Raw genomic sequence first — 8,618 nt, forward strand, 5'->3', positions numbered from 1 at the left:
CATGAAGGGGGTGCTTGGAGACACCAGCCAACTGTGCCCGGTTCTGTGACAGCTCTGTGTCCCCACCGTGAAGTGAGAAGCTGCACTTTCACATCCCTGGACGGGGGCGCTTCAGATGCTGGGTGAGCGGTGAAATGCTTTCTTCGGATGAGATCTTAGGAAGGAATCTAATTAGAAAACAGCTATAGGACTTCCAGGTACAGCTCTGCCATGTAGAAAACTTGGAAGTCATCACCGTCACCTTTACAAATGGAAAATCAGCAGTTTTTCTTGGACCCATCAGAGAACGGAGGTTGCAAGGCAAACCGTCACGCTGCCATCTGGAGGGAAGGGGGACTCTGGAGGATCACAGCTGAGATCTGTTCGCCTGGAGCAGAATCCCTGGAGTCACAAACTGGTAGGAACACTGAATGGCATTTTTTTTTTTTTTTTTTTTTTGCGGTACGCGGGCCTCTCACTGCTGTGGCCTCTCCCGTTGTGGAGCACAGGCTCCGGACGCGCAGGCTCGGCGGCCATGGCTCACGGGCCCGGCCGCTCCGCGGCATGTGGGATCTTCCCGGACCGGGGCACAAACCCGCGTCCCCTGCATCGGCAGGCGGACTCTCAACCACTCGCCACCAGGGAAGCCCCTGAATGGCAATTTTGATGAATTGCTGGAAGGCCGAGTATGGACTGGCATCAGGGTGAGAAACTCCTGGGATGCCCAGTCTTGGGGGAGAAGGCTTTTGCACTTTCATGGGTTTTACCACCAGGAACCCCACCAGGTTCTCCAGGAGAAGATCTGAGAAGACCTCCTAGTGTCCTTGGTAGGGGGACAGGAGAGAAATCCTGGTGAAGTTCACCCAGAGCCTCATCCCACGTGGGGGAAGGGAATTCTCTCCTTCCAGCCCCCTCCAGACTTCCTGTCTCACCTAAGGGAGAAACAAACAAACAAACAGGGAACAGGAATTTGCTTGGAATTACTGCAGCCAGAGAAGGGAGGGGGAGGCAGAGGGAAAAGCTCTACCACTGGAGAAGCAGCCCTGAGACACAGGCGCGCTTAAAAGACTGACATTTAATTGGAAGATGATAGGATACTCCCCATCTCCTGCCCACCACCACAGCACCAGCAGGGCCCCAGTATACTAATGGTGCATTACAGCTGAAAGAGCTGCAGGTCTTAGACTCTATCTGAGGAGGAGCACGTAGGGAAACCCAAAGTCAAGGGAGGAGACAAAAAAAGACACTTGAGAATTTGAAGCTTCGGACACCTACAGCTACAAACTCCTAGGCAGGTTAACGTGCATCTAAAAGCCTATTAACCTCATTTCCGCTCATCTCATACAACATGTGCAGCATCCAACAAAAAATTACAAGGCATTCCAAAAGGCAAGGAAAAATACGATCTGAAGAGGCAAAGCAATGATCAGAACCAGACTCAGATAGGACACCAAGCCTGGAATTATCAAAAGGGAATTTAAAATAACTATAATTAATATGTTAAGTGCTGTAATAGAAAAAGTGGGCACCATGCAAGAACAGATGGGTAATATAGGCAGAGAGATGGAAACTCTAAGAAAGAATCGAATGGAAATGCTAGAGATTGAAAACACTGTTACAGAAATGAGGGATCCTTTTGATGGGCTCATCAGTGGACTGGACACGGCTGAGGAAAGAATCACTGAGCTTGAAAAAACGTCAATAGAAACTTCTCAAACTGAAGTGCAAAGAGAAAAAAGAGTGAAAGAAACAAAGGATAGGTAACCAAGAACTGTGGGACAATCTCCAAGGGTATAATGTTTGTGAAGTTGGGAAACCAGGAGGAGGGGAAGGAAGAGATGGAACAGAATATTTGAAGTAATGATGGCTGAGAATTTTCAAAAATTAGTGAGAGGCACCTTATTTGTCCCTCCTAATTTAGGAGCTTGGGATAAACAACTACTCACTATTGTATATAAAATAGATAAATAACAAGGCCGGGGACTTCCCTGGTGGCGCAATTGTTAAGAATCCGCCTGCCAATGCAGGGGACACGGTTTTGAGCCCTGGGCCAGGAAGATCCCACATGCCGCAGAGCAGCTAAGCCATGAGCCACAACTGCTGAGCCTGTACTCTAGAGCCCGCGTGCCACAACTACTGAAGCCCGCGTGCCTAGAGCCCGTGCTTTGCAACCAGAGAAGCCACCGCAATGAGAAGCCCGCGCACCACAATGAAGAGTAGCCCCTGCTTGCCGCAACTAGAGAAAGTCCGCGCACAGCCACGAAGACCCAACGCAGCCAAAAATCAATAAATAAAAATTAAAACAAAACCCCAAAACAAAGCAAACAAAAAGAAACAAAACATTTATAAAGAAATGAATGAAATAAATTTAAAAAAAAAACCAAGAAACGAAACAAACAACTACAAAAAAACAAACACACAAAAGACGCCACACTTCGGCATAACATATTCAAGCTGCAGAAAACCAAAGAAAACAGATACAAGTGACATTTAAATAGCAAGAGATGAATAAGTTCACATTTACATCCTACTTGCCAGTCAGTCCACGACATCAGTGAGGCTGGTGATAGAATCAAAACAAGGAGTTTGGGGATGAGTTTCACGTGAGCCACAGCACCCACGTTATTTCTGAATCGGTTGCACACGGTGGGTGTGACCTCGATTCAGACAAATAAGCAGTTGCTAAGGACAACAGTATTAAAACTGCTTTTACCTTGTTTGTTTTTTTTTGCGGTACGCGGGCCTCTCGCTGTTGTGGCCTCTCCCGCTGCGGAGCACAGGCTCAGCGGCCATGGCTCACGGGCCCAGCCGCTCCGCGGCATGTGGGATCCTCCCAGACCGGGGCACGAACCCGTGTCCCCTGCATCGGCAGGCGGACTCTCAACCACTGCACCACCAGGGAAGCCCTACCTTGTTATTTTAAATAGTCTTTAATAAATTCAGAAGATTCAAAGGGAAGGTGTAGGAAGAACTTTTTGTCTCAAAGCTGAGTTGCTAAGTAGCCACTGCCAGCTTTCCTGGATGGCAAGCTCCGTAAGGGGAGAAGTGGCTTTGCTTTACTCCCCAGGGCCAAGCACAGTGCCTTGAGTACGGCTGGTGCTCTAGCGATATTAGTTGTGGGTGTTAACTGCACAATGACCACTGGCCATGGTGAGATGATCTGCCTCGCTTCTAGCTGAGCATGGAACTCAGTAATAAACGGAGCGATGAACTTTTTGGTACGATTGTGCTGGAGCAGATACCTGCAGGCCTGAATTCAAAAAGCAGCCCAGAGCGAGAACGTTCCTCATCAGGAATGTGAACGGTGGTGGCATCACCCAAATGGAAATGGGTTAAGCTAGGAGCATGAGTGGGCATGTCTCAGGTCTTCAGGGGGTTAAATTATGGTGTCGATTATAGACCGATTGTTCTCATGAATATACATGCAAAAATCCTAAACAAAAATATTGGCAAATCAGTCCGATGATACACGAGAAGGATAGGTAACACATTACAACCAAGTGAAGTTTATTCTAGGAATGCAAGGCTGGTTTAACATTTGAAAATCCATCAATGTGATTCACTATATTAAAATTAGAAAGGAGATTATTCACGTGATGCTGTCTATAGATGCAGAAAAAGCACTTGAAAAATTCCACGCCCATTCATGATAAAACTTTTGGCAAACTAGAAAGGGAAGGGAATTTCCTTACCCGATAAAAGGTATATACGACAAATGTACAACATATAATTAATGGTGAGTTATTGAAAGTGTTCCCTTAGAATGCAAACGAGACCAGGATGTCCACTCTCACTGTTTTCAGTCGACAATGTACTGGCAGTCTTGGCCTTGCAAGGAAGCAATAAAAAGAAACAAATGGCATAAAAGTTGGAATGCAAAAAAATGACACCATCATTATTTATAAATGACATGATTCTGAAATAGAAAAGCCAAATGAATCTACAAGTTATTAGAATTAACAAGGAATTTAAGTGTGGTCGTTGGAATCAAGGTCAATGTGTAAACGTAAATTATATTTCTATCACCAGCAACAAAGAAATTAAAAATGAAATTTAAAAATACCATTTTCTTTTTTTTTAACATCTTTATTGGAGTATAATTGCTTTACAATGGTATTTAGTTTCTGCTTTATAACAAAGTGAATCAGTTATACATATGTTCCCATATCTCTTCCCTCTTGCGTCTCCCTTCCTCCCACCCTCCCTATCCCACCCCTCCAGGCGGTCACAAAGCACCGAGCTGATCTCCCTGTGTTATGCGGCTGCTTCCCACTAGCTATCCACCTTACGTTTGGTAGTGTATATATGTCCATGCCTCTCTCTTGCTTTGTCACAACCTACCCTTCCCCCTCCCCATATCCTCAAGTCCATTCTCTAGTAGGTCTGTGTCTTTATTCCCATCTTACCCCTAGGTTCTTCATAACCTTTTTTTTTTTAAATTTTATTTATTTATTTATTTTTGGCTGTGTTGGGTCTTCGTTTCTGTGCGTGGGCTTTCTCTAGTTGCGGCGAGTGGGGGCCACTCTTCATCGCGGTGCGCGGGCCTCTCACTGTCGCGGCCTCTCTTGTTGCGGAGCACAGGCTCCAGACGCGCAGGCTCAGTAGTTGTGGCTCACGGGCCTAGTTGCTCCGCGGCATGTGGGACCTTCCCAGACCAGGGCTCGAACCCGTGTCCCCTGCATTGGCAGGCGGATTCTCAACCACTGCACCACCAGGGAAGCCCCATGACTTTTTTTTTTTTAAAAATACCATTTTCGATAACAGCAAAATATCAAAAAACCTGGGAGTCAATGGAAAGAAAGGTGTGTAAGACCTCTATACCGAAAACTACTAAAATTATAGAGAGAAATCAAAGAACTAAACAAGAGATAGGGATATACCACATACATGGATAGGAAGACTCAATATTTTTAGCTTGTCAGTTCTTCCCATAGATTCAGTGCAATCCCAATCAGAATCCCAGTAGCTTTAAAGTCATTTTTGTGGGGAGTAGGGGATTGATAAACTGCTTCTCAAATTTTTATGGAAATGCAAAGAGCTGAGAATAGCCAGGGCAATATTGAAGAACAAGAAAGTTGAAGGACTCACTATAAATGTACAGTAATTAAGACAGCATTGCATTGACACAAAGATAGACAAGCAGATTGAACAAATGGAAATTCAGCATATAACATACTTGAGTGCATGGTGTTTCAAAACATTATAATGGAAAATGTTTAAAGACATTTAATGCATTTTATTGGAATTGCAATTGAACAACTGGGGAACACTAACACAATTTGGAAACCACTGGTGTGGTCTGGTTCCCGAAGACAAACTGAGATGAAGAGACGTGATCTGCTCGTCACAGAGCAAGTGAGACATCCAAGCAGGGAACAAAAGCCAGGACCGTGGATGCCGCAGTTGCTCGCTGTCTCCCCTTGACTGAGGAAAAGGCAGGTCTGGGGAAGAACCTTTCAGTAAATACTCTCAGACAGGTGACCTCGGGGCATGACATCAAGCCCCGGGACAGAACTCTGATCCCTGTCCTGTCCGCACCCAATCTTGATCGTCATCCTTCTCTTAAACACAGAGCTGCAGCTGCAAGCATCTGACCACACCCCAGTGAATGGAAGGTACGGGGACGTTGGGGGCTTGGTCAGGATGCAGCAGAGTGGCTGGCAGTGAGTGACAGCTGGGACAGGTGGGGGGCTCAGGTCCCTGCTCAGGGGCCAAGGTACCTGCTTCCCAGCTAAGTCAGGATTAGAGAATCTGATGCAAGAGGGAGAGACCCAAGGATCACATATTCCTTTTTGATGTGCTTGAAAAGGTTTTCCTTGTTATTATTTTTAATTTTTTTGGCCGTGCCGTGCAGCTTGAGGGATCTTAGTCCCCCGACCAGGGATTGAACCCAGGCCTGGCAGTGGCAACGCCGAGTCGTAACCGCTGGACCACCAGGGCATTCCCGTAGAGGGTTTCCTTCAACGGCGTCTTGTGGGCCAATACTGAGCAGCCTGGAATCACCGAACAGCTGGCCCAAGCCGTCACCCACCCACCTGTGTGTTGGGGTCGGGGGTGGGCCCGGTCCTCAACCACCCCTCGGGGGCAGCTCCTTTCTAATGGCCTAGCTGCCTGGACCTCAGGGGACCAGCGAGCTGGACCTGAGATCATGTGCCCTGGGGAGACCAAGGGAGCCCAGGAGAAGCTTAGAGTGTTCGCGCTGAGGCTGACATTTGTTTCAGGTCACACGGTCTGTCCTGATGCTCAGAGGGGAGCAGAAGAAGCCACCAAAGCAGTCAGAAGCCCTGGACTCAGTTACTACTATGAGCTACCACTGTGTGAGAGCTTATGATAAGCCAGGTGTCAAGGGCTTTACATACGCGTCATTGAATCCCACCTCAGCCCCGTGATCGGGGAGGTAGTTATTATTCCCGCTGCAGATAAGGAAACTGTTGAGTAGTGGAGCTTGGGTTTGTACCTTTAAATCTTCCAGTCTGTGCCCCTCCGTGGGCTGAACCCGTTAGGTCCCTCTAGAACCAACTTAGGTGTCCCTCGCATACGTGTCCGTTTCTGTCCTCGGAGTGGCAAAGTGGGCCGGTTTTGCGGTCCGACTGAGGGCTGAGCCCTGCTCTGTCGCCTCCATAGCCAGGACTCTGGCAAGAACCTGTTCAAACCTGTTTCCTCATCTCCCAGGTGGGTCCCCAGGGCCATGAGGCTCTTACGGGAAAGTAAGGTGTTGGCCGTTCTTGTTACTTGCTGTGTGATGCTCTATAAAGTTGCAGAGAAACTGGACCAGCGAATACTGAACCCTTGCTCCTCAGGGAAATACAGGCTCACCGCATTTTTTCACCAACCAACCAGCACATAACTTTGCTTTATGTGTGTTTCTGTTTAAAGCCATCTTATTTAATATATATTGTCAATTCATTAACGTTGAACTCTCAGCCAGCAGCATTATAACTCACGCTTGAGCAAAGCTTGTCTAACACCTGTCTCTGTAAAGGACATCATTAGACAGCACTAGGCTTAGGGGTCATTTTAAACGCAAAATAACCAAGGGAAAGCACAAAAATGCAAAACACACGGCACTAAAGAGACTGCCGGGAGGACCATTGCTTGGAACAGGAGCTGGAACGGGAAGGCAGACCGTTTGCCTGGTTCATTTCAGCTGGGAACGCGAGCAGCGGGCGACTCAATTTTTTTTTTTTTTTCTTTTCTGGGAATGACCACAAAAGTGTGGTGAGTGTTGATTTTAAGGTTATAAATAAATTTTAGTGAGTAGGTGAATTTGCAAATACGGAATCAGAGATGATGATTGACTGCAATGCAGTGACAGGGCCTGACCTGTGGTTGGCACACGGCACTAACTTTTAGGGCTGTGCCCTCATCCTATCAACTGTCTCACTTGGTGGCGATGGCCGTGTCCCCCTGCTTGGCCATGAGCCCCCTGTGGGCAATCGTGATGCTCTCTGTTGAAGTCCTAGGTGAAGGGCAGCACAGAACTTGGCCCAGAACCCCACGTACTTGTGTGGATAAGGGCAATTGACTTAGCTTTGGACTCTGAGCCCTCGTCTGTGAAACGGGAAGAACAGACCTGCCTACCACCCTACCACCCTAGAACCTGCCTACCACCCTACCACCCTAGAACCTGCCTACCACCCTACCACCCTAGAACCCTAGCAAAGGAGATGCCTGGGAAGGGCCAGAACTTTCTTGGTAGATGCTACTAAAAGGCCCTCAAGACAAAGGCCAGCGAAGATTCCCATTGTTTCAGGGCTGTCTTCACTTGCCCTTCCACCCACCCAAGATGCGGACCCAGGACCGGCACGCCCCGCGGAATTGAGCGTCAACCCACTTTCTGGCCATTAATCTCGAAGAGTCTATTCAGGGCCATTTGCATTAGCCCATCTTAAAAACCCCAGCTGGGCCCCAGTGGGCCAGAAGTGGGCTCGGGAAACAGTGCTGCCGTAGCCAGCTAGAGGCTGAGGCCCCGTGGCGTCCAAACTCCCTCTTGGACCAAGCCCTGCAACACGCCATCTGTACCCCAGCCAACCTGACTGTGGGGGCTGCAGGAGGACATCGTGGAGGGTCACCACTTGAGAGGGACACTGGGAAGACTGCACCTCCTACCTGAGACCAGGGTTAGCCTCTGGTTTCACACTGACTGGCGGACTCCCCGCCCTCAGCCCAAACTCTTGGGTGGGTTGGGAACAGCCCAGCTGGGTCTTTGGATCCGGAGCTTGGGCGGCTGGCAGAGCCGGAGCATGCAAGTGTGATGGAGTACGGGAGGTGGGGCGAGAGTTCTGCAGACAGACTGGGCACCCGCCCTCCTCCCCTGCCTCCCCCAACACACACACTGTCCCTTCCGTGATGACCATGCAGCTTTCTTAATGGAACACAATCGCTGAACTTGGTACATTTCAAGCACTTCAGCCTTCCAGGACACCAGACTGCTGATGAAAACCATCTTCCGTGGGCGCCATGTTAATGAGAGGCCAAATTTCATATGCTTGCAAACTTTCCCCCAGCCTCCTGCTGGACTGCACCCCGCCTCTCCTCCCCCGTGCCTCAATAAAAGGCTGCATCAGAGAGGGAGAGAGAGAGAGAGAGAGAGACAGACAGACAGAGAGAGAGAGAGAGAGAGAGAGAGAGATTTCCAT

Source organism: Lagenorhynchus albirostris, chromosome 7 (genome assembly GCF_949774975.1).
Source record: "Lagenorhynchus albirostris chromosome 7, mLagAlb1.1, whole genome shotgun sequence".
Lineage (NCBI taxonomy): Eukaryota > Metazoa > Chordata > Mammalia > Artiodactyla > Delphinidae > Lagenorhynchus > Lagenorhynchus albirostris.